This window comes from Ornithodoros turicata, chromosome 6, assembly GCF_037126465.1.
Source record: "Ornithodoros turicata isolate Travis chromosome 6, ASM3712646v1, whole genome shotgun sequence".
In the NCBI taxonomy this organism is placed as follows: domain Eukaryota; kingdom Metazoa; phylum Arthropoda; class Arachnida; order Ixodida; family Argasidae; genus Ornithodoros; species Ornithodoros turicata.
The window spans coordinates 71,164,788-71,190,091 of NC_088206.1; the positions used below are offsets into that span (position 1 = coordinate 71,164,788).

General features: G+C 46.6%; 2 protein-coding genes and 2 long non-coding RNA genes across 4 annotated transcripts in view; 3 read left to right on the top strand and 1 right to left on the bottom strand.

Annotated features, from left to right (window-relative positions):
- The window catches only part of LOC135397284 (protein farnesyltransferase subunit beta-like), a 221,835-nt gene extending 200,091 nt beyond the window's left edge, over window positions 1–21,744 (bottom strand). The window contains exon 1 of the mRNA XM_064628741.1: window positions 21,736–21,744. The gene's annotated coding sequence lies outside the window, so the exon portion shown is untranslated. The remainder of the gene's footprint in view (window positions 1–21,735) is intronic.
- On the top strand, window positions 258–8,013 carry LOC135398317 (uncharacterized). Its single transcript, XR_010424070.1, has 2 exons — window positions 258–450; window positions 7,709–8,013. It is a non-coding gene; the product is annotated as an uncharacterized LOC135398317 (long non-coding RNA).
- LOC135398318 (uncharacterized) lies at window positions 8,366–13,037 on the top strand. The gene is made up of 3 exons (XR_010424071.1): window positions 8,366–9,636; window positions 11,369–11,537; window positions 12,823–13,037. It is a non-coding gene; the product is annotated as an uncharacterized LOC135398318 (long non-coding RNA).
- The window catches only part of LOC135397283 (uncharacterized), a 126,467-nt gene continuing 117,218 nt past the window's right edge, over window positions 16,056–25,304 (top strand). Inside the window, exons 1-2 of the mRNA XM_064628738.1 lie at window positions 16,056–16,121; window positions 21,916–22,043. The gene's annotated coding sequence lies outside the window, so the exon portion shown is untranslated. The remainder of the gene's footprint in view (window positions 16,122–21,915; window positions 22,044–25,304) is intronic.

The window sequence follows — 25,304 nt, forward strand, 5'->3', positions numbered from 1 at the left end:
CGATTACGTTAGGCAGATTAAATGTCATCTTTGACGCATTACACAATCACGCAAGATAGGTCCCCATAGCATAACGCATGCTCTTTGCGGTGTACACCAACTGCCATTACTTTCGATACAGGACATGATTGATGGCTGCATACGAAGTAATTTCATCACTTCTAATAAGGGTTGAATTCATATTTAAGGTCACGTACAAGAAGGAACAAAAAAAAGAGAGACAAAGACAGAAAAATGATGAGTCAACGGCTCGTAATTGTCATATAGCGCTCGGTCGAGCCACTGTGCTTGAGGTATTCCTCGGAGGAAACGAGATTGACTTCCTTATTACCTGTTTGTTCCGCTATAACACCCAACAAAGATGAAGTTTGTTGCTGTGCTGCTCATGGCAATCTTCTTGACCATCTTAAGCTCCGCAGCAGGGAAGAAGGCACTGTCTTCAAGATCAAGGTATGTTGGCCAAGAAGATCGCCTATGTACCCAACAGCACCGAATATCCTGTGGATGTACGAATAATGTCCTAACAAATTGGTACGTCCGATGGATATCCTCAGAATATCCGTCGGACGTACGAATGCGTTAGGACATTATTCGTACAGCCAGAGGATATTCGGTGTTGTTGGGGACGTTATTCCTGGCTCAGCGTGCTGGCTAAGTCCATGGGTACACTCTGAAAACCGAACTTCACCGCATAGCACGCTGTACACCAACCATTGCCACGAATGATAGGGTCATCGCCTGTGATAGGAAGACAGAGCGGGTGTACGCCTTTTTGTGGCAATTTCCATATATCCAAATTGCCACAAAAGGCCGCAAGCACAGTTGAGTGGTCAGTTTCAAAATGACATTAAATTGCATCACGTTTAAATTACATGAAGTTGTCGCGTCTTGCCCCGTGGATACCGTAGGATGCATTAATTTATCAGTTAAACACCGTATAGCCAAGAGTGCCCATATTTTGCATGTACCTAGATGAATGAATAAATAAATAGGATGTGGACTTACATTGACAGAATGCGCCTCCGACCCGCTGCTGCGCAGCTGAAAACGAAAAACGAGTACAGAAAATCGCGCCTTTTTTTGCGGGTCCTTACATTCCAGGCAGAAGTAATCACTTTTTTTTTCCTCTCTTGAACGCGTATACCAATCCGGACAATTCTCACGTGCAAAAAACGGACATGCAGAGTCACCTATGAGTAACGTTTCGAGCGCATGGGCAACGCGTCTCTGAGACAGGCGGCGTCGAGCAAAAAATGCCGCATCTTGCCCCGCGTCTCATATCTTGCCCCCCCCCCCCTTACCCAACGTAGGTTCTGAAGAGAGTATTCATTTCTCTCGTTGACCGAATGCGCATACGTGACCGAATGAGGTACGTGCAGTAGAGCCCTGCACGGGCCGACTTTTCCGGGCCCGACCCGGCCCGGGCGCATCGAAAAATGGCCCGGCCCGACCCGGGCCCGGACCTTAATATTTTTATGCGGCCCGGCCCGGCCCGGTGACCCAGTGACTAGAGCCCGGCCCGGCCCGGCGTCTAAGCAAATAGAGCCCGGCCCGGCCCGGTGACCCGGCGAGTAGATCCCGGCCCAGTATTTCCAGTCGCGACGTACGCGTTTCTGGCGATTATCAAACAAATTTATAAGTAAATTTATAAGGAGAGAAGACAAACATACAAGTGACGGCGGTTTAACACCGTAACCGCACGAGACCAAATTAAATCCAGAATCCGGGCATGGGCGTTATCGTTACACTGTCAAGATTTTGCGGAGGTAGAGCATGCTGTCGACAAACTGCTTCTCCCAGTCCCTACCCCTCTCACCAAGCTTTGCCAAAGTGATTGTGAAATATGTGAGGAGTGAGGAGCAATGTAAAGTGGCTTGGAGAATGTTCTAGAGGGTCGAATCTTATGCATAATGCAGTATCCTTTGCTTGTCTTTGCAAAATATGCACAGGAATGACGCAAGCGCATGATGATATGAACTAATGCATCTCCATTGTGTAGAATTAGCTTGACTCTCGGGAACATAGTTGTCGGCCCGGGCCCGGCCCGGCCCGGCCCGGAACGGAGCACACAGCCAATAACAAGCCCGGCCCGGCCCGCGGGCCGGGTCGGGGGCCCGTGCCCGTGCAGGGCTCTAACGTGCAGTACGCGCACTATTCGTAGACAACGACGGATATTAGCTGATAGCAGCCTAGTTAAGCGTTTTGAAATGTAGCGGAGGCCCATTAGGGATACATGTCAGTAGTACTGAATGGACACAGACTGCCGCCACCACAGAACTGAGTAAAAAACCTGAAACCTAAACACCACTGAAACCTAAACACATTAAACTAGCAATTAGAGCTAATTGGGACCCCCACATTAATCAGCACCCTCTAGGGTGTCACCACACTAATTTGGGGAGCATCTAACTCGTGTCTAGACCAGCTGTGTGTTGGCGGCAACCTGTGTCCATAAAAAAGAAAAAAATTATAGAAATAGAGTGGAGAGAAACAATTTATTTGAAAATCAATTGTTCCCGTGGTGAAGATGCTGTCCCGGAACGGCCGAGTGACGAGCAACCGCCATGTTGCTTGTTGACAGCGGGTAGTTGCCGAGATCGACGACAGGTGGCCACCTAGCGTGATGACGTCAACGAAAAAGAAAAAAAAAACAGTCGCTAACGAGTGACGTGATGATATTCGAACCCCCTTAAGTGAAAGATACTACGCCACAGGCGATTGTCGGTGAGTCAGATACGGGAATATTGACCTTCTCGAATATACCCATATCTGACTCACCGACAACCGCCTGTAGTGTGCTTTGTACCGATGATGACGCCACATACTAAACCTACTTAAGCAATCTGCAACCGCCTGCGCATCTTTGGTCCTATTAAATGAACTAGGGTTTCTAACTTCCCTAAAATCTGTTGTCCACGGCTTTTTCCTTCCACAACTATATATAGTATATATTTATTTATATTGACGTCTCGCCGAGACGCACTGTGAGCGCCGACCCAAGATCGTGTCACTTCCCTGCGCTGGCCTGACGAGTCCCAAGTAGGACGAAACAGGTGTACTCGGCTGGGAGTGCTCAATAAAAGTGTAAACATATACTCAACGTGCAGCCATAGAGCTTTAGCTATTTTTCCTTTGTATATATATTTATATACAGGGTGTCCCAGAAAACGTGTCATTGAATTATAATAAAAAAACTACACCACCTAGGGTCATGCGGTCAATGGCATTTGTTCTTACTGGGTTTTTGCCACCTCCTCATGTGAATGTCGTGTAACGTCAGTTTAATTATGTAAATTTTTGCGAGCTTAAGTCGGAAATTTGCCTAGTAAATGTCACTTTTTTACCCCACCAATGTGAAGAGCGTATCGAATTTAGTCAAATTAATGATAATTGACAGGGATATTCAGGAGCTATCCCATCGGAAAAAATAGCCGAACATCATGCTCTACGGAGGTCGCACAGAATAGCGCACGATGAATTTTTCAGCGCAATCTTTGTCAGTCCGACGAAAGGAGGTTGGAAACCCAGCTCTCCCCGACATCGCAGAAAGAGATAAAACAGGCACGGCTTATCACGTCCGACTTTCGCAGGGATTCCTCTCCCAATTTTAGGAACTGTTACTTTTTCTACTATCACTCTGTGGGCTGGCTTCGGAGCCTCCTTTCGTCGCACTGAGAGCGATTGCGCTCAAAAAGTCATCGCGCGTTATGGTTCGGTGCCCCGAAAAGCATGATATTCGGCTATTTTTTCCGATGGGATAGCTCGTGAATATCCCTGTCAATTATCATGAACTTGAGTGAATTCGGCACGCTCTTCATATTGGTGGGGTAACCTTTACTTGGCAAATTTCGAAGTTCGAAGTTCGAAGGCCGAAGCCAGCCCACAGAGTGATAGTAATTGAGAGAGGGAAAGCATTATCCCAGCACAAGTCGGACGTGATAAGCCGTGCCTGTTTTATATCTTTCTGCGATGTCGGGAGGGCTGGGTTTCCAACCTCTTTTTGTCGGACTGACAAAGATTGCACTGAAAAATTCATCGTGCGCTATTCTGTGCGGCCTCCGTAGAGCATGATGTTCGGCTATTTTTTCCGATGGGATAGCTCCTGAATATCCCTGTCAATTATCATTAATTTGACTAAATTAGACACACTTTTCACCTTTACTAGGCAAATTTCCGACTTTAGCTCGCCAAAATTTACATAATTAAACTTACGTTACACAACATTCACATGAGGAGGTGGCAAAAACCCAGTAAGAACAAATGCCATTGACCACGTGACCCTAGGTGGTGTAGTTTTTTATTATAATTCAATGACACGTTTTCTGGGACACCCTGTATATGTACGTGCAAGGTAATGCAGACCACACAAACAGTCAGAAGTACGAATTCCAACTTTACCATCAAGCTCAACGCAGACGTAGACTGTAACTCATGCAACGTTATCTATGTAATCGGATGCAACACATGCCGGGCCCAATACGTGGGTCAGACAAAAACTTCTTTCCGCATTTGATTCAACAATCACCGATCGGACGTTACCACGAAACCTAATCTTCCAGTCTCACGCCAATTCAAACAACCACAACATTTAATCAACGAAGCCTCAGTTTTTATTCTCCAATCGAACTTTATCTCCGACCGGTCCCGGGAACAACGGGAATCCTAACTAATTTACAAATTGCGATCGGCCATTAACGAGGACCCTGGCATGCTGTCAACAATAAGAAGTTTAAGTACCTCGATAAGACCCTGTTGCCTTTTCTCGTTTCAGCCAGATCAAAATCCCCACTGACCCACAAGGACGATGACCCCATTCCTGGACCTGACACAAAAACACTCTGGGATTTTCCCAATTGACAATCGCCAGGTGGCGAGAATTTCCCCCAACCGACCATGATGCCATTCTCAAGCCCCATATCAGCCTCGTGGCCATACTCCCTAACTAACACATACTCCCTAACACATACTCCCTAACATACTCCCTAACACATACTCCCTAACTTTTATAATTTTTATGTTTTAATAAACCCTTTTTTGTTACTTTCCCTACTTTCGTCTTCTGTCTCCCATTTATTTCAACATTCACTATAATTACGTAGCCGTCCGACCCAACTCCAACTTTTCAAAATATATGTATATATATATAAGTAAAATTATAAGACGTGGAAGACATATTATGGGAAAGTTAACAAAAACTAATTTATTTAATGGGTAATTAGAACGGTCGACGTTTCTACAGTGGTACTGTCTTCGTCAGGACAAAAGATGCGTAGGTGGTTACACATTGCTTAAGTAGGTTTGTTACGTGACATCATAATCGGTAGCAGCACACCACATGTTGTGACGTTCGATCATATTATGATGTTCAAATTAATTTTAGTGCATCGATTCCATAAAATGTTGCGTGGTGTTTTTGATATTTTTGTGAAAGTATTACTATTGCACTCAAGCGTGCTGGTCGGTTTATAGCCCCTTCTTTGTTTTGTTAATCTCTGATGCACCCAATGTGTGAGTCGCCCTGGTATGGATTGATCTTTTGCATGGTGGTCGTCTTTGCTGGGAAATGTGAGTTTTCTTGGGGCTGGACTGCACAACAAATTTTGACTGTTTATTCTTTTGTTTGAGTGGTGTCGTTTCTGCGACTTTTTTGAAACAGAGATCGACAACGGCACCCCTTGGTTCCCGTCTCGACCGGGATCGTAGCCGACGTCATTTCTTATCTAAGATTTTCCTCAACGTATACAAAAAAGAACCTGTGGATAAGGGGCGCATATATACTTTTATTCCGTTACTTAACAGCACTGTCGGAGCAAGGAAGAAAACGATTTCCACTATTTATCGTGCGAGGGTATAGCCCTAGTTTCCGTGACTCATAAAAAAAAAACGACATACCCTCTTTATCGTTTCTGTATGGGCTTATCATATTCCTGCCTTTTCAGAAGCAGGAGTTGTGTTGTCAGGTGAACTATCGCATCCGGGAACGGATGTATGATATTGGTAGGGTAATGTTGGTCACCGCTTCAGAGTAAATTTGGCCAAATTTCTGTTCCAAAAACAGCTTACATGTTAAATAAACGAGCTTTAAAGGTTCGCATTGCATCTGTAGCCAAGACGAGGATGACGTAAGCCAGGCACACGAATGGGAGCGCAGCGCAGGCGATTGTCTCCGAGGTCGTCTGCTTGGCGTTCACATCAGAATATTCTAAGTGAAAAGTCCTCGGTAAATACGCTGGCTTTCGCTTACAAGTGTGAGTTGTGACGTAACCATGTTGCGTGAAACACTCTTACGCTCCTGGCTGTACGAACACGTTCGACGCTAAGCAGAAACAACATTCCGCCAATCGATCACAGAGCAGACGCCATCCCCCAGCATTCCGTCTCGCCCGGCTGCCTGTCGGTCGGTCGCCAAGGCAACCAAGATCCCTCCGGCCGCTCAATGATTGGTCTCCTCCGCGTCAAAGGGCTCGCAGTGATTGGCCTCGTCCGTGTGACGTTTCCAGAGGGCGAATCCCGGAATGCGTCGTCTGCTCTTTGGACGTATTTATATCAAACTGCAGAGGAACAACGCCACCAATTCGCGTCGGGTTTTCAGAGTTATTATCAGTGATGAACGCGGAGTAAAACGTCACTAGTTTCGGAAACGACCGGGACGGATGCGATAGTCTCCCTAAGCGGCTGCTCCGGAGCAAGAGTGTTTTGCGCTCCAACTGTTAAGTGGTTGCGCTCGGACTCCGAGTTCCGTATGCGGGCACGCTTTTCACGCTCTTGCTTTTGGAGGGTGCACGAAAAAGGTGGTGTGATGCTCCGTCACTTGACATCTTTCCCCCTCTCCAGGGAAGCGAAGAAAGAGGACGCGGGACTGCAGAAGAGCCGAGAGAGAGAGAGGAAAAAGAGAAAGAGAGAAACGGCAGCATAGCGAGCATGTTCAAGCGTTCAAGTGCCGCTTGATCACAGGGGTGACACAAACCCGCCATTGTTGTAACTACCCTCAAGCGGGTGCCTTTGGCAAAACTTCCTTCTTGTCTTGGTCGCACGTCATAGAAAACGTCATTTTGAGGTCATGTGACCGCGTTTAATGTTCTTTTTCCGCTTACCGACATATTTTCGTCGTCATATAACGCCAGGAGATGAACGTATTTTGCCAGCGTAAACTATGCGGTGCTTCTTCTGCAACATGGTAGCCCATATCTCCTTAGTTTAACTACATCGCACCGGCTCAGTGAGTATTAATGCGCAGTGGACATCACATCTTTGGAAGTCGCCAACGGTACGAGGCCTTATGTGGAAAACTGCGCGTTTCACTGCGAGATTATCGGATCAAAATAATTACAGAGGTTGAAAGACATCCAAAACTTTCAAACATCCAAAGACAAAGAAACGACAAGCGCACTGTTTACAAACGGTTTGGCCGCCGATCGCGGGCGCCGTCATCTTTATAAGGTCACGTGCGCCTTGACGTTTGCTGTGACGTGCGACCAGGACCTGTCCAGGATGCATTGCGTTCGCCCAGCGCACTCCCGTCTACGGAGCAATGCATTGGGTGCCACCCCTGTGCGCTTCAATGGCTGCTCCAGGGGCACTGAACTCGGAGTGTCGGACAGGGAGCGAGAGGAGCCACGTAGCGGCACAATTTCGCGCTGTATAATGCAACGTAACGTAACGCAATGAAACTCTGTTCTAACCCAGGTCTGCCATTTCCTCAACGCAGGAACACCGGCATTCGGATGAAGAGGGCGACGTGCGTCGGCTGTGGAGGAGGGAATTTGGCAGCCACCCTCGCGACCCTCTTCGACGGTTCGAAACCAAAAGCTCCGAGTCAAATGACTGGCCCTCAAGGCTTCGGCCGAAGGAAGAGAAGGTCTCTCCCTCAAGAGAGAAATCTTCTGGCACTGGTAGCTGGAAGACGGGTGGCAGGTTGATAAGCAGAAACACAGTGGGCAACTTTGCTCTGGTGATCACTCCAATCCCTACACCTCCGCACTCGAAAGATAAAAATAAAAACATTGATAAGGGCGTCGAGGCATCAAATGATAGCGAGTGATGTCATGCTGGTCGATCTGTGGATTAGTTCGGCAGCCTGAGCCCTCTCTACGTTGACGCCTTAGGCGTCCAATTGCGTTCGTTGTTTTTTTTAAAGAAAAATCAGTGCAAAAATATTCCAGAAGCCAGGAGATGTCATCGTGAGAAAACAACGAAGTTGCACATCGGCTTGACACAACAAATAATTTAATGAAGGCGTTTCGCCTCCCATGCAGGAGGACGTCATCAGTGAAAGTAAAATGAGAGACAACCGCAACCAGTGGATTACTTAACCAGGTCGGCTGGTTGCGGTCGTCTCTCATTTTGCTTTCACCGATGATGTCCCCCGCATGGGAGACGAAAGGTCTGCATTAAATTGTTATTTGTTGTGAGAAGCCGGTGTGCAACTTTGTTGTTTTCTCATCAGAAAAATCAATATAGAAAATTATGGGCAACACTCTGTCGAAGTCGCCACCAACTGCTCTTAGCTAGGGAACTACACTGCATGCGCATAACATTGGGTCTAAATCAAAAGAAGTCGGATACCCTGTCGGCTACATAGTCATCATGAGCAACAAGTTAATCGGGAACATAGATCACGGTTGTTTGACGAATTTTGGATTATTCCTCGTTAGCTGTCGCCCCGACCCGTTTTACCGCAATTTTACTAGCAAATTGAAAACATTCAGCGTTCCCTGTCATACATGGATAACTTTGCGCTGGGTATACAAGCATCCTGCTGTTAACGCCTTCGCCATAAGCTGTCGGTCTGCTGTTTTATAGCACCTTTCAAACGTCACTACAGACTAAATCTCAGAATCCAACCAAATTCGCGTTACTAAAATCTTCTTGTCTCACTTTACATTGTCGCAAAGTATTTTGGCTCTACGTGACGCGAATGTTAGAGCAAACTAATTTTTATTGTTGAGAACTGCGAAGTCACGTTAGGCTCCGACGAAGCGCTAGCTCTCGCCCCACGTGACATATCCTCCGACCGCGCCGACCTTCGAGAGAGCACAAAGGAGGGAGGAGACGTCTCTCCCATTTCCCCCTCTTTCCATCAGCGTCACGTGACCCTACCCTAAAGGAGGCCTCGTTGCAAGGAGTCGAGGGTTCACTCCAAAACATGACGTCACTGAAATTTGTGGGCAAGGCATGTTGTCACCTGCTCCACGCGTCATCGACCCTCGCGCGGAAGTCAGCTCACCGGCTGTGCAGTTCTTTGTGACTTGTGCCTTCGAGAGATGTGGCCTCCGGTGAACTGAGTAAAAGCTGAGTAAAAGGCTGTTTCAGTGATATGTTTTTCTTTATTTCCGTGTTAGCGCCGCGAAGCTACTGTGGCTACGAGCGGCGTACAGACGTAGACAGATGGAGTGAGGACAACGGGAAGGAGTGGGGGACAGAGGGATAGTGTGCGTCCTGGGCCGACTTCAAGGGGAACTGTGCAGACATTCGTCCGGAAAGTCTTCAGGAAGCCGAGGGAAAAACCTCAGACAGCACAGCCGGTGACAGGATTCGAACCCGGGTCCCCTCCCAGTCTCGGCGTGGAAAGCGCTCATCCTAACCACTATGCCACGGCGCAGTTGGGTTGGATGTAATAAACCTTGGTGTCTTCTGGTAAGCTGGCCTTTGTTGAGTGTGTCCCTCGAACGTTGGACAGACGGGCTTCGCCCCGAGTGGGGGATGGCGATCATTTTCCCGCAACAGTCAGCAAAAGCACCATAAGAGTCCCCTACGAAAAAATGCGCCACGTCCGGCGAACCGGTGTGTTGACGGACGGCGGTCCACAGATGTCGTTGTACGCTACCATTGTTATTGGCATGTTTATGTTCGTCGCTCTACGTGGCGGGAACTGCGGAGTGCACGTCGGATCTTAGAAACAGGGTTGCCCATGATATTAAATACGAATTTTTCAATAAACTACGACGTGGACGTGGCGTTTGTGCACCGAGCACCCAGGCTGTCAAATGAGCCAGCAGTATAAAATTGAAAACAATAACAATAAATACATGAAGTATGAAGTATTTAATTTTAATTTAGTGAAGAATTTACGAGTACTTAGGTTACTGTGCTTAAATAACATCAAAGTAATTAATTAGTTTATAGAAACATTTTCAGAAATTAATGGCTGTAACTACTTTAATTGCATTTTGCCTGTAAATTGTACTGGAGGAACCAGGGGCGGATCCGGACACCCACTTGCGGGAGGGGGGAGTTCCTTTGTCAATCCTGTAACTTGAAAGGGGAGAGGGGAACACTAATTGATAACCTAACGTTCTTTGGGGGCGATCGCCCCCCACACCCCGTGGATCCTCCACTGGGAAGAACAGTTACTCATTATAAGTTTCTCCTATTTGCACTTCTGTAGGATACCGCAGCTTACGAGCATGTTTCTGGAAAACGATTGTTGGACAAAAGCCCGTTTTAAGTGGCACATTCGAGACAGGTTAAAATCCTAATACGATTCTGGTTTTTGGCACCACGGTACGACACCATCGGTAAATATTCTACCGATACAAATAGCTTAGCCCCGAGGAAAAGAGCACCTCTTACATGCAGAATTATACGAGCACGAGACAAAGAGTCAAAGAATCCAAGTTTATTCTCGACATGCTGTCTTATGTGCACTTGAGGCCAAACCTACCGTGGTGTTCCTGGGGATATTCTTTCCCTCCATTTTCTTAAAAAAATAAACCTATATCCCCCTCCCCCAAGAAAATCGAATATCCTCTAGATGTAAGAATAATGTCCTAACGTATTTGTATGATGGATATCACTCAGATATCCATCGGACGTGCGTGGACGTGGAGGATATTAGGTGTTGTTGGGGTATCCTTCACCGAAATCAGGATCTCTCTGGGAGGCAGATATTTTTCCGGCGGACGTCCCGCACATGTCTCCGAGGGACCACCGGGTCGGACATCTCACTCGTATCTTTCGTTTATCCTCACAGGATGTTACAAGGAGATGTGCGGACATTGCACCGACCTAATTATGTACGTGCAAAGCGTTGTACTGCCTCGTTGCTATTGACACTGTTCAATGCCGAGCTGGTCGTTCACTCCGCCAGGATTCTTATTCAGTGAGCGTCGGCCGTGGTGGCCGCGAAAATAACTGGACACTTTATTGTGTATGTAACAGGTACACAGCATGCAAAAGTAATATATTTTGCATGTATTCCTCTGCAACATTTGAGTAGAGATGAGCATTCTTCTTTCTGCCATTTTCAACCTCGGCCACTGCAGCTTCCACTTTCTGTTGCTCCTCTTTGTTTCTCGTACCTCCCATCAGATTCACTTCCTCTGCTGCACTTGCTCTGCTCACTGTAACTTCCTCACCTCTGCTTCAGATACCCCTCAGAGGACAGGTTCCTTCTAAGTCATGCACAAGGTTGACGTCCTGCTTGTTCCGCTGCAAGACGTGACCCACGATGAAATTGGTTCTGGTTGTGCTGCTCATGGCAACCTTTTTGACGATCTTAAGCACCGTTGAGGGAAGGCAGTGGCTTCAGAAAGAAGGTAAGGGGGCTGAAGTCATGACCTACTAGATTATAGCGACACGTCATTCGCACCCCTTCTCAGCACCGCAGCGGTGGCGCTGCTCATCGGCCCGTTTATTGCTTTCTTAATTGCTATCTTACCTTGTACTTGAGCTTGCTTTAGGGCTTCGCGCCCTTCGCGCCCGAGCGGGCTTCGCGCCGCTGTTTCATCGTCACCGATGTTTTGTAGTTGGCTGCTCCCAAAAGTAGCTAGATGTAGCTACAAAATAGCTATGCTGGCAACACCGACCGCAAGAACCACATTAAACTAGAAGTACAGTGAACTAGAAGAGACATAGTGCAGCGAACGGAGTTTGGGTCTGCGCATATAGGGACGGCTGTCAGAGCATGTGGCGACAATATAGCGGCGCCGCTGCTATTGCCAACTACAGTGTGTGAGCATGCTTTGCAAAGCGTGTCGTCTGCGTCTGAACAATTTTACGAATTCACATTTTTGTTCTCTTCTGTTCTGCTGAGAACAATAAATTATGATTGTAATTAATTGTGATTGCAATAAGAGTTGCATTTTTAATCTGCGTCTCCTCCTTACTAACTCTATGGCGTCTCCATAGTCGTCGATTGCAGCGTCCCTGTTGGCTGTCGACGCCGCGATAATCACGCGGAGAGGGCTCGGTCGTTCCACTGCCCTCTTCAGTTCACTGTACCAGAGGTATGATCATGAAACAGGCCACGTGTATTTGATTGGATTGGCTCGCATTCGAGCTCCACGTAGTTTCGCTGTGCCAATTGCGCCACCTGTAGATTTCGATTGCCGGTCATGGCCGTTTCTTTTTAAAAAAATTAAAGAAATCCTCGAAAAGGGCAAAAAGGATACAAGCTAGTAAAAAGTAAGTGAGTAACAGACATAAATTTTCAGATATGAAGATTTATCCAACATTTTCTTCAAGGTACAGAAGAAAGTGGGGTACACACGCTAGGGGTACACAGATACTCTTGACAAAATGGCGTATATGCAGACGAGCTGGCGGAAGAACTCCATAATGTCTGAGACTGAGACATAAGACAGAGCCTGGGCACACAGAGGGAGGACACAAACACACGACTCGAACACGCGACTTTGAGTCTTGTGTTCGTGTCGTCGCTCTGTGTGCCTAGACTGAGGCTTTTATATTATGCAATTCAGGGTTATTATATCTGCGTTTCTTTACAAGCCAGAGTTGGGTTGTCAGGTGAACAACTTCACACTGCATAACGAAACGCAACCAGTCGTGTTCTAACGAGTGTCTCTGATTTCTTTACCGCAGCAATAACCACATTCGGGTGAAGAGAACGTGCAACTTTGGCACCTGCGCAGGGGAGAATTTGGCTGCCACCATGGCAACCCTTTTCATTCCAGGAAGAGGCACGGCTCCTCCTAGGAAAATAGGCGCTTTCGGCTACGGCCGAAGGAAGAGAAGGTCCCTTCAAGAAAAGAGAAATCTTCTGTCACTGCTCGCTGGAAGAAAGGTGGCACCTTGATATAGACCGGCCAGGGGGCTTAATCGCTTCATCGTCGTTACGGTCGTTACAAGCTAACGAGTGGCGGGAAATTCAAAAAGGTGGGCACGTGACACATTGCGCGTGATGTGTACCACGGCCTTCACGTATCGCGCGAAGAGCGCCGTGCACGTGTTTTATCACGTGCCCACCTTTTTAAATTTCCCGCCCGCCTCTTTGAATTTCCCGCCACTCGTTAGCTTGTAACGACCGTAACGACGATGAAGCGATTAAGCCCCCAGGTTACATCTGCCCGAGCAGAAACACAGCGGGAAACTTTGCTCGGAATGTCACACCAAGCTCTACGTTTCCGCACTAGGGAAAAAAAAAAGCATTTATTGTGGTTTTACATGTCGAGATATCGACGCTAACGAATGACGTCGCATTGGTCTGTTGATTAGTTTCGCCCATAATGCCGTATATATAATATAATATATAGAAACAATAAATAAATATAATATAAAGTAAATGCCGTAACACGACATCGGAATTGTAAAGTATTTAAAAAGAGTAATTAAGTTACCGTACATAATAGCGCACTACAGTAATTGATTAGGCCATAAAAATACTTTCAGAAACTGACAGCGCCACCAGTAGATCTCTACCAGAGAAACGTCATCATGACGTTGGTGGACAGACTGAAACCGAAACTAATCGGAAGAGGAGGGCTGGGTTCCTCGAATGGTCACTTGTTCGCTGCCTCCTATTGAAAGAAAAGTAGGACCGAAGGTCGCTTCCCTTTGAGGGACCATCGTAATCGCCCCTCAAGACTATGACTTTCGGGCGCTACCTTGTTCTCCCCCTAGCTTCGAGCGTAGTTCAACTCTACCAAATTGGTGGCGCTGTCGAACACTATGACGTCGTTTGTTTACAAACAGGGAGATGTCTATTAGAAAGCTTGCAAAGTCAGCGCCAGTGGGACTTGACCTCACACCATCTGATTTTAGTCATTCTTTAATGCAAATATGCAAGTGGGCGTTTGTGGGCGTCGTTTTGAGTTTCGTTGGTCTCAACTGCACATGCAGATGGCAGATGAGATAATAGTGAGTTTTAGTACGTCGTACACTGTCGCCTTTGCGTACTTAAGAGATAGCGTGGTGGTTTTGCGCGATGCACAACGTTCTGTTCATGTATTGCGCATGCGCAAACTCCATCACTTACGTACGCCATCACTTACGTACGGAAAGGCTTAAAACTCACTACTGTCACGGCGATGTCCGCGATGTTTGAAAAGCGCGCGCCCAAGAGAAGGAGAGAGGATCGCGAAACGCGAGGAGGAGGAGGAGGAGGAGGAATTGGAAGATCACGTGTGGTAGGCTGATAGCCTCCAAAAAGACACTGCCCACTCACCGGCACGCTTGTATACTACTTTTGTCTTCAACAGAGTGTAGGGTCAAAAGAGTTTGGAGTCCCGTACGTAGGCTCCCGAACAAGGGGACCATTCTTCTGACATCCGCCTTCTTTTCCGTTCCCTCTAGTCGTGATGATTTTCTGCCTCTCTCGCAGATGGCAGCACGGGTTTCGCAAATTGTGCCACGCGTTCTTTCGTGAAAGCAGGAGCCAGTGACTTTGCGGGAACATTTATTTGCCTATCATTAATTCCTTATTAATGCTCCGCTCGTTTTGGTGATAGAAAGTAATTGGTCAAGTCGCTGGAATCGAATCCGGCCGCTGTCTGACTTTTTCGATGACCGAGCCTTACTTCAACCGAGATAATGCGTGTGTGGAACAGTACCATATAGTCAAAGAGACATTTGGGGAAGGGGTTCTACGAGAACTTTACACGGGGAAGAGGATTTCTCTCGCCACTGGATTGTGGTATTTTGTTCCACTCTTAGTCCATGACGATTTCAATAGGGTTTAATCAATGACGTCACCTGAGCGCCATACTGTAGGGCCCTCGATGTTACGTTCTCGCATTCGTTAGCTTCCGAATGCCTTTTTTGGATGACTATTAACGTCGAAAACATGGAAATTGCTTGGATATGCTACAAATTACACTGCGCAACAACTTTGAAACACAAGATATACGGTGAGTACAATATGGGGTAACGGCTTGGATGGGACCTACAATATGGCGGCCGATGGCAGCACATCTGCCTACTAGCGACAGTGGCGGTCTCCTGCGGATGACGTCATGTGAATAAACACTGTATATCTCTTGGAGACATTCCCTTAGTTTATTGAGCGATGCAGGCAGTTAGCTTCGTCCTGAGTATGCCGTTCAAGTGGAAGGCATATGAAGGGAACATAATACAACGCACGACGACAAAATCAGAGACAATATCGGCGTTATTCTCTTACTCTTGTATTCAAGACACTAGTAAGAAAGAAAGCAGACCGGGTGTACCGAGATATGCTACTCGAGTCATCACAAAAAGGTGATAATACCGATTAAAGAACAACGTGTGACTCATCAACGCGAGCTCGCAGCAAAAACAGGGGGCGCTTATCAGCGTGCTATCAGCGGCATGTTATCAGTCTTCTCGTACAGGCACCTTGCGCCGCGTGGGAGAGCGCCCAGTTAGGTCGATAATAAGAAAGAAACACGCAGAAGTAAGCTGATGTAGGACAGGCTGATTAACGCACGTGGGACAGCTACGCCATAAGCCTCACAACCGCAAGTTGCGAGGATTCAAATCGACGGACGGATCAAGATGGCTGCTTCTCCGTTTAACCTTTACGCTCTTGTACAGGTTGGGACAAAATTTACGGAACACGCGAGCGGCGTATTTTTTCGTCGGTACGACACCCTAGCGGCTGGCGGAAGCGGGTGAGTTCACTGCTTCGGGGGGGGGGGGGGGGAGGGTGCAAGCGTGCGATGCCAGAGACACAGCGGTAGTTCCGGTATCGCCTGGTTGTGTTTGGGAAGTGGAAGCTACCGGTGTGTGTCGCTAACAGCGTACCCTTCCACCCCTCCGAAACAGTGAACTCACCCGCTTCCTGCAGCCGCTAGGGTGTCGCACCGAAGAAAAAGTACGCCGCTCGCGTGTTCCGTAAACTTTTGTCCCAACCTGTACTCATGTATAAGGACTGTTGCTGCTCTACTGCTGTCGATCGATAAAAGGTATTTACTCATCCTTTTTATTACTATTATCTGTTTATAAAGATTTCAGCAATGTTGCGGCAGCCACAGCAGTCATGGCCATTGAGCTTGCGGTTAGATCGGAATCTGCGGAGCATAACCATAAAAGCATTGAGGTGTCCCGGACAAATGCCGCGCGCTGGTAATTTATTGAGCCTCGTGTTGTACTGTTCGTTTTCTTTTTGTCTGTTTTGCCTTTCCGCCAAGAACCAGGGACATGTTGCCAACGTCAACATATTTCATTTTATTGCGGTGTGGTGGAGGGGGGTAAGAAATAAGATGCTCTCTCAGTTCAAGAGGTCAACGAAGTTTTGGGCGCAAAATTCACATGGGTGACCTTCAAGTAATTTAATTTTTAATCAAGTCAATGAACACCCAATCAAATTAACTTAGCCGTCCCCAAGCCGCAACGCCAAAACGTTACATGAAATTTCTTAAGTGTCGGCCACAGAAAACGATCGGAAACACGTAAGTTCTACGTCTAAACTGCGTTTACGTGAGATCATTGGTAATCAGATAAGCGAACATGAAAAAAAGAGAGAATTCCACAACTGCAACGAGACCTACACAAAAAAAAAAGAAAAAGAAAGGCCGATAGAAAGCGACGTCCACCCATTTCTGCGTTATATTCCCACTTTCTGACAACAAAGGCGAGATCGCGACCGCATCTATCATTTCGAGAAACGCTTTCCCCCCAATTTTCCTCACCTTAAAGCCCACATAATAGACAACAGCCCCAACATAACGATATGCCTGCCTCTAACGAAATCACGTTTAACTTCCTCCTCACCGAAACGTTCCCCGACTATAATAAAACCGGAGACGATCGCTGATAATTAAAAATCCTCTCCCCCTACGTGCGGGGTGGAAAACTACCGTAGTCCAAACTGGCTGCTACCTTAATATACACGTGCACGCCAGACAGGCAGCGATCCTACCGAGTTGCCATTAGAGCAGAATTTTCCTGCCTAACCTCCCCCCCCTCCCTTAAAACATTTTTGTTTCATTTATTTTGTTATTCGCCGGAATTAATCGACCAGGTTAAGCCTCGTATAAGGCAGCTCCCCCCCCGCTTTTAAAAGAGAGTCACCCGAGCGCGGCTGAAACTCGTTCGGCGGAGAAAACCAGGCGTAACTAAGAGATCTAAAAGGCGACGCGTGGTATAGATAAAACTTTTGCGCCAACTATTTGTTTAACGCTAACCAATTAGTTTAGATGAGATCACCTGCCTCTTTCCAAAGAAAACTTGCGAGGCGCGCGATTTTTTCTTTTTCCTTTTTCTCTTCTACTATTCGTTTTTTTTGTTCGTTCGTTTGTTTGTTTGTTGTTGCGCGTAGGGCGAAGTAGAACTTTGTTGCGTAATTGTATTAGTGCGCGAGAAGTGGTTCTTGAAAAGGAGAAAGGGAAATTAAGCGTTTGGTTGGTTTTTGCGTTGGGGAAAGATTATCCGTGATGTTTATTTTAGTTTTTAGCTTTGAAAATGGGGGTTGCGGGTGTGTGCTATGACATGGTTATGTCGTCGCAATTATTTACTTTAATAAAGTTATACGTTTATCTACTCGCGATGTTTCGAGAGCGCAGGGCTGTTCGTTGCTTGTAGAAGCGGTGTTACTGCCCCTTGCTGTTGTTAGCTTCTAGTCTACGGCAACGCTACGACTCCATCTGGGATAAGGGAATCGGCAAGCAATGTTCCAGAGCAACGTCGTGTTCGAGACTGAGAAGTGACGGGTTCGAATCCCGTCATAGGATCTGCAGTCCGAGGTTTCCCCCGGCGGGTTGTCCGGCAGAGCTTCTCAGGAGCGATGTCGGCATAGCTCCTCATGAACTCAGCCCAGGAGACGTACTAACCCCATCTGTCTCCCATTCCTTTCTGCTGATCTTGCTCTAGCGGTCCACGGCTGTGCACCGCTTAAGGCACCAGTCGCATAGTAACGCTGACGAGGAATCAAAGAAAAAAAGATATTAAGCATCGGAGTCGAAGAGCAAGATCGACGATAAGAGGACATATAAATCCAACAGGGCAGTGGCATAGCCAGAAAATATTTCGGGAGGGGTTTCTGTGGGGACTTTACGGGTGGGAGGGGGAATTCCCTCGTTTCCCTCTACCAACAACAACAAATAAATTAATGATAATGAATGGGGAAATTCGCCACATAAGGTGCGGCCCACTACCCCAAGGCCCAATGGGCAGGATGAGATGTGCCCTCTACCAAATGTACTACTAAAAGTATGATTTCGGATGGGTGGGGTTGAACCCCCTAAGCTAACTTCCGGCTCGGCCAATGCCAACAGGTGTTCCCTCGTTACACGAGACAGAACACATTTCGGTTTAGGGCGCATGCTTCGGAGAGACAGGTTACCTTTGCAATGTTGCGTGTCATTCAGTTTGCTGTTTCGGCCGGTGCAATGCGCTTTTGCACGCACATAATAGTGCACACGAGAAATGGTTGCGGTACTTTAATTCAATTTAATTGATTTCTATCACGTGATGGGGGATGTTTGGCCGAAAGCAGGAACGGAGGAAGGCTAGGGGGACGTCTCGTCACCCCTACAGACTGCAGCAACTGCTGCTTTCAACCGAGATCAATCATAAACTGATCAATAGACATCAATCAATCAATCAAACCTTTATTTTTATCTCATGTGCCTACGAACAACATGTAGCCTATAGTAAATAGTGCAAATGAAAAAGAAATTAAACAATGGGTTGGTTAGCTACGACAGGAAAGACAGTAGACAACAAAAATTTCCTAGACATCGTATACCGAGGCTCACGGATTACGAAATGGTTTGCTGAACAAACAGTGGGTTAAAATATAGCGAAAATAATTAGCTATCATAGACTGCTCGAAATATTTACGTGATATGATAGACAAATCAATATCAAGACGATGTAGATGTGTGTGAACGCCTTCGAAACGTCAATGTATACACCTAAAGTTACCTTTTAGTCCCAAAACCGTTTCAAATGAACTCTTTATACCTAACAAGTGCGAGTTTTGTAGCTTTGTTGCATATGAAGCCACAGTGCCTATAGGGGAAATTGCATTGTACTTCTCCAGGTAATGTTATAATCACATGTAAATGATCTTTTCAACGACCTTAGAGAAGTGTGGCAAAGCAGACATTGGCTTTAATTAGAGGGGGTGTTACGGTCACCCTTCTTAAATATTGGAATGACTGTATGACACGAATGGTCGTTGACAGTATTTGCAATTTGTGACTTTTTGTCGCTGTCCTCGGTCATCTTTGGGATCAAATAAATTATTATTATTATTTATGTCTTCCAAGAAGCCTGTCTTACCAGCGAATCCTTATTCGTATCCACGCTCCGCCTACTTGTAGAAAGAATTTATCGCTAAAACACTCCCTCCAGTAAGAAAGTACACGTCGCCCAAAAAAGAAACTTGCAGACGACAGGGTGGCAGAAACGGAACGACGCAGACGTCTCGTCAGGAAACGTCTGCATGCCGAAACCGAAACCAGTGAAACGCAGATAGCTACAACAGTGTATGCGTCCCGGAACAACTGCACAATACGCGTAAGCGTGCATTGTGCCACGATAGCACGTCTTGCTGACTGCAGAATACGACCCAGGTTTTAGATGTTTCCCAAGCAGACGACCATAGCAGACGACGGTCTTGAGGCTTATCGTCTGCTCGCTACATTAAGTACACTTCCTGCCGTCCACAAAAGTAAAGGCCTTAAGGAATAATACTAAAAAAAAGAAAGAAAGGAAAATCAGACGCGATACAATTTTCTTCTAGAATAAGTCATACAAAGACAAAAAAAAAAAAAAAATGCCTGAGCCAGCACTATACTCTACTGTCGCAGATATTCGTCAACAACGTTTCTTTTTTTTTTTTTCTTTTTTCTTTTTACGCGACGTACATGAACGAGATATCCCGGGCACCAGACGCGGTACACAATATGCACCGTTTCCTGAGAGTATAGTGTAAGGGAAGAACGAAGCTAATGTTTCGGATCGTGGGCCTGTAGGAGATATCTTGGCAATAACAGGACAGACGGGCTGCAAGAATTGCAATGGAGGGTTGCAGCACCCGGTGATTCAGTATGGAAACTCTGAAAGTGTGTTTGTTCGAAACTGTGTATCTGTACAGGATTTTATGGTCACTTAGACGAGATAGACTAAAAAGCCAGAAAAAAAAAAAGAAAACAAAGAGACCGAAAAATGAGAGAAAGCAAAAACACGTAAGCGGTGCCATATCCCAGTTTCGAGGTTCAGGAGACCGTCGGCAATCACTCCTTCACGACTATACCTCCAGCGAAAGAGTCAAGGGATAGCATAGGGATAGCGGTTTAGCGCGTGCGCGGAACCGCCAACGCTATCCCTTACGTACGCAAAAGCGGTTGCGTACGATGCACTAAAACTCGCCAATAAGATAGCGACGACGTTTCGCGTTGTTGGTATCCTATCCAATCCGAGTCGTGTTTTTCCTGCAGACTTTCGCAGACGAATTTTCTCGTCTGCTATACCATCGGCTTCACTTGTATTGCTCCTTTTGCTTCGAAGGAAGGGGTCTTGCGTATAGTTGAAACTTCTTGTTGGGAAAACGGAGAGCATAGATGGAAATGGGATAAGATAGCATATGTGGCCATATTTTTATTTATTTATTGATAATGTTGACCATCTTATGCCTACTTTATGTTGGCCTATACTTTATGGACATGGTCTAAGCATGTTACAAAAACAATGGCACAAAGTAGTTAGGAACCCGATCGAGGACGGTGGCAACTTGGTGGAAGGGTACAAGTTGCTCAGACACGCCGTCTTCCGCGAGGGACGTTAAATGTGGTGTGTCGAGATTTTTTGCGCACGTTAATTAAAGACCCCTCAGGTGGGCAAAATTAATCCACAGACCCGACCACTGTGGCGTCGCTCGTGATCACAGTTGTCTCGCGACGTTAAGCACCGAATTATTATCAAAGTAGTTAAGAGCATAGAACATAGAAGTTTACACCATATCAAAACAATTCAAGGTTATAGCAGCAAAGGTTACTGAGCAGTGCAACAGAAAAAAAACAAAAAAAAAACAAAAAGAAAACGGGGTAAACAGAACAACGGTATAGAAAGTGATGGGAAAAAGATAAAAGCTTGGCATATGTAGAAAAATAGCAGGTGAGGAACGAATCGGACGTCAGGCGAGCAAACTGTGGAAGAGGGGAGCGAGAATAGAATACAAGTAGAAAGAAAAAAAACACACAAAAAAATGGAAACTCTGGTCGCACCGACCAGCGTTTCCCTTATTTTGTTTTTTTCTGTTTTTTTTTCGTTCTGTTTCCATTCTTGGTGACTTTGTTTCCATTCGGTTTCGGCAGGTGCGACCATCCAAGCAGCACAATGTACTAAAAGTCGAGTGCAATAGGGGTGGACGGTATGTGTCTTATGAATGTTCTTTAGTTTCACGAGTGTGTTCAAGGCCTTCCACCTACCCGTCCACCCCTATTGCACTCGACTTTCAGTACATTGTGCTGCCTTTGCAGCGTTTCCATTTTTTGTTTTTTTTCTGTTTTTTTCGTTTTGTTTCCATTCTTTTGTTTTTTTCTGTTTCGTTTTTGTTTTTCCGTTTTCTGTTTTTTTCTGTTCGTCGGTGGTTCGATAAGCAAACGAGAACTGGTACGCACTAACATGGGGTGCGGGTAAATATATCCATAACATATCAGTGATATCTTGTCTATCATGACGATTGAGACGCGTTTTTTCGTTACTCTGGTATCTGTGGCACCCATTTGTTCCTTTACTATTACACTTCAGGTTCGTATATATTTGGTCGAGCCCCTGTGCACAAGTGCTCTCGGTCTCGGCCTGGACAGAGGGCTGAGAAGGTCCCAGAAAGTCTTCACCGCCGAGCACGACCCACGCAGAAGAAAAGAGCCTAATCTGTAAGTTGGTTGCAACACAACACATAATTCGCGTACTGGCCCGGTACACCTCCCGTCAAACTTAATAATAACACTGGGGAAAAAAATGTGCCTCTTGTTCTCGAGCGCAATCACAGCAACCTTTTGGAACACGAGAAAATCTTAATTGAACAAAATTATTCTGTTGGTTTAACGCAACGATTTTGGTCGTGTAACATTCCCCGAGTGCCCCCGGGAAGGCTGTTATCACGCTCGGAAATGAGACAGTTTTCCCCCCACTATGGGGTACCCTGTAGTACCCACCACAGGCGCTTCACTAATGATGTACCTCTTACCGCTGAACGAGCACGCGCAGCACCTCTATCCTACGCTCCTCCACAATTTCTCCCACGAATCCCGCTCCTACTTAACTTCTGCTTGCTGAACACAGGACGAATAATGTATTTAAAAATATATATATACCGCTTCGTACAAATAAAGAAAGTCGCAAGAACCGAACAAATCAGGAAGTAGTGGCAGTCCGGACACGCTTTGTTAAAAGTACTCTCTCGCTGTTACAATGATAGTACCACGAAAAAATAAAGAAATAATAAAAAAAAGCTACCGAAGAAAAAAAAAAAGGGAGAGAGATCGGTTGGAAGAACTTTGCTCATTTGCATATTTGATCTGGCGAAACAATCGCATGTGCAGCGCGCTCTCCAAGGGCGCGGCTGCGTTCATCCCTTCCTAATGACCGGTCTTTGCAGATCTCCGTCCAGAACTTTTCGGGCTTTCAATGCCTGCCTTTGATTGAATACATGGGTCAAGGAGGGTCACACACACACACACACACGCGCGCGCGCGCGTCGTACAGATTTGACTTTTGGGCGGGCGGGGATGTATTTGAAGAGCAGTGATCATCCTGTCAAAAGAGTTGGGAGTCACCGTCCCGTACATTATGCACGGCGGTCAGCAATTACGCAGCGCTGTTTCGCCCCAAAGATCGTTTTGGACCATTATGAAATGGAGAATGTGTCGCGTGATGGGCAGTAAGCTGTTAATTGTCGGGCTCTGTTGCGACTGCAGTCGGGGATCAATTTGACATTAAGGTGGGAGAGTTGTTGGGAGATCAGTGCTTGCGAAGACAGCACGCGCTGTTGAATGTCATGTGTCGTTTTCAGATCGGGTATTTCGGGCTGAATGGGTGTGTATGGGTTTGCAACGTTCGAAGAAGCGGCGTCAGAAGGTCACGTGGTACATCAAGTCCTCGCGAAGATGCGGAGATCCATGTAGTGCGTATGCATGGTAGTCAGTGATGGCCACTAACTACTTCTACTAACTATTTTCTGATTGAATAGTTTAACTAGTAGTTCAACTACTTATCAGGGGAGTAGTTAAAACTACTTTTTTAACTACTGCAATGTAGTTTAACTACATCTATAACTACTTAACGTTGTCCACCAACACCAATCCCTTGTAGTGTTCTTGGACACCTAAATATGAGTCACAAGCAATAATAAACTTTTGCTCAAGCCATTGCTACGATCATCAAATGCAAAGCTTGCGGCGGGATTGTTTTCGGCAGAATTACTTCACAGCAAATGAGGCTTCACTAGACAAGCATTAAAAGTGAAGATTTAGTACACATGCACGACACAATTGCTCTGCACCTCCGTTCTCATCAAACAAGTAGCTCAAGGTAAAAGTCGGAAGCACAATCTTGCCGTAAAGCTTGCGGCACAATCGGAAGTAGTTGGCGCCTTCAGTAACCTAACTACTGTAGTTAACTACTTAAAATAGTAGTTTAACTAGTAGTTGCCACTACATTCTGCAAATAGTTGATAACTACTTTTTAACTACAATCAGGTAGTTTAACTAGTAGTTTAACTACATGTAGTTAACTACTGGCCATCACTGATGGTAGTAAGCCGCATGATAATGGCCGTGTCCGCCTACTGATCCCAAGGTTGTGGGGTCGAACCCGATCGAGGACGCCAGCAGCTTGGTGGCAGCGGGTACAAGTTGCTTTGACACGCCGCCTTCGGCGAGGGACATTAAATGCGGTGCGCGGTGTGTTGATCGATATTTCGATGCACGTTATAGATCCTGCAGGCTGGACAAAATTAATCCGCCGACGGACCACCGTGGATATGAATTCCAACAACAACTTTATTTTCGACCTTGGAGAGTGGGGAGTTTCATCGCCACAGGCGATACTCTACCCCATTGCTGGATGGAATGTGGGGAATAAAATAACGAGCCCCTTCACAATAACGATCGAAGTCCGATGGTGTCCAGAAATGTCAGAAGAGCTTTGAGCGCAGAGCGTTGCTGGGCTGGATTGGGCCAGGGACCAAGCAATTTCGATAGGGAGAAAGGGCGAGAGCCCAGCTGACGAAGAGACTCGGAGAGTGTGGTTCGGGAAGGTTCGTAGTGACGGCAATGAAGAAGAATGTGCTCCAGATCCTCAAGAGCACCACAGTGGCAGCAGGTGGGAGAGTCAACTTGTCTCAATCGGTAACGCCACTGAGCTGTAAAGGCCACATCGAGGCGCATTCGGTGGATTAATGCAGCATCTTGACGAGAGGTGTTTCGTGGCATGCAGAAAGCGAGCGCGGGATCAACTCTGTTCAACATAGAGGGGGGAAGAATGTCGGTTGTCCGTTGGCGGGAAGCCAGGGGTGTCACTAGGCGTCGCAGAATGGAACGGCGGTCTCCTCTCAGCAGAACAATACGGGTCCGTTTCCGATACGAGAGTGCTGCTTCTGCGGCGCTGTCGGCCTGCTCGTTCCCCACGACACCACAATGGGCTGGAACCCACTGGAGAACTAGCCTGTGGCCTGATATGAATTTCCATTAACATTAGAGTAACGTTTATCTGGGACGTATGCATCGAATATGACTCTGCTAGATAGGGTGTTTCTCTTCATTGTTGTTGGTGAACAGTTAGTCGGTTTCAAGAGGCTGCTCTTGATTGCTTCCAATGTTTCTCGGGACCTCCAAGATAGTAGGCACTCCGTATTAGCTTGGAGACCCCGGGGGGCCATTGCACTCCGTAGAGCGCCTACTACCAGGGAGATGGAACGTTCAGGGCACGGTAAACGTATTTCACTGAAGACTTGGTAGGCTATGTCAAAGATTGCGGAGTGCACATGTTTGCCAGACGCGACAGCTTAATCCGAAACTCCTCCAGTCATATACTCTACGCGGAGTGCACAAAGTTTGAGGTCTCCAGCTCGGGGTCTTCAGGATAGTAGGCACTCTGTATAGAATACCTACAACCTTGTAGAGCACGAGGCACAA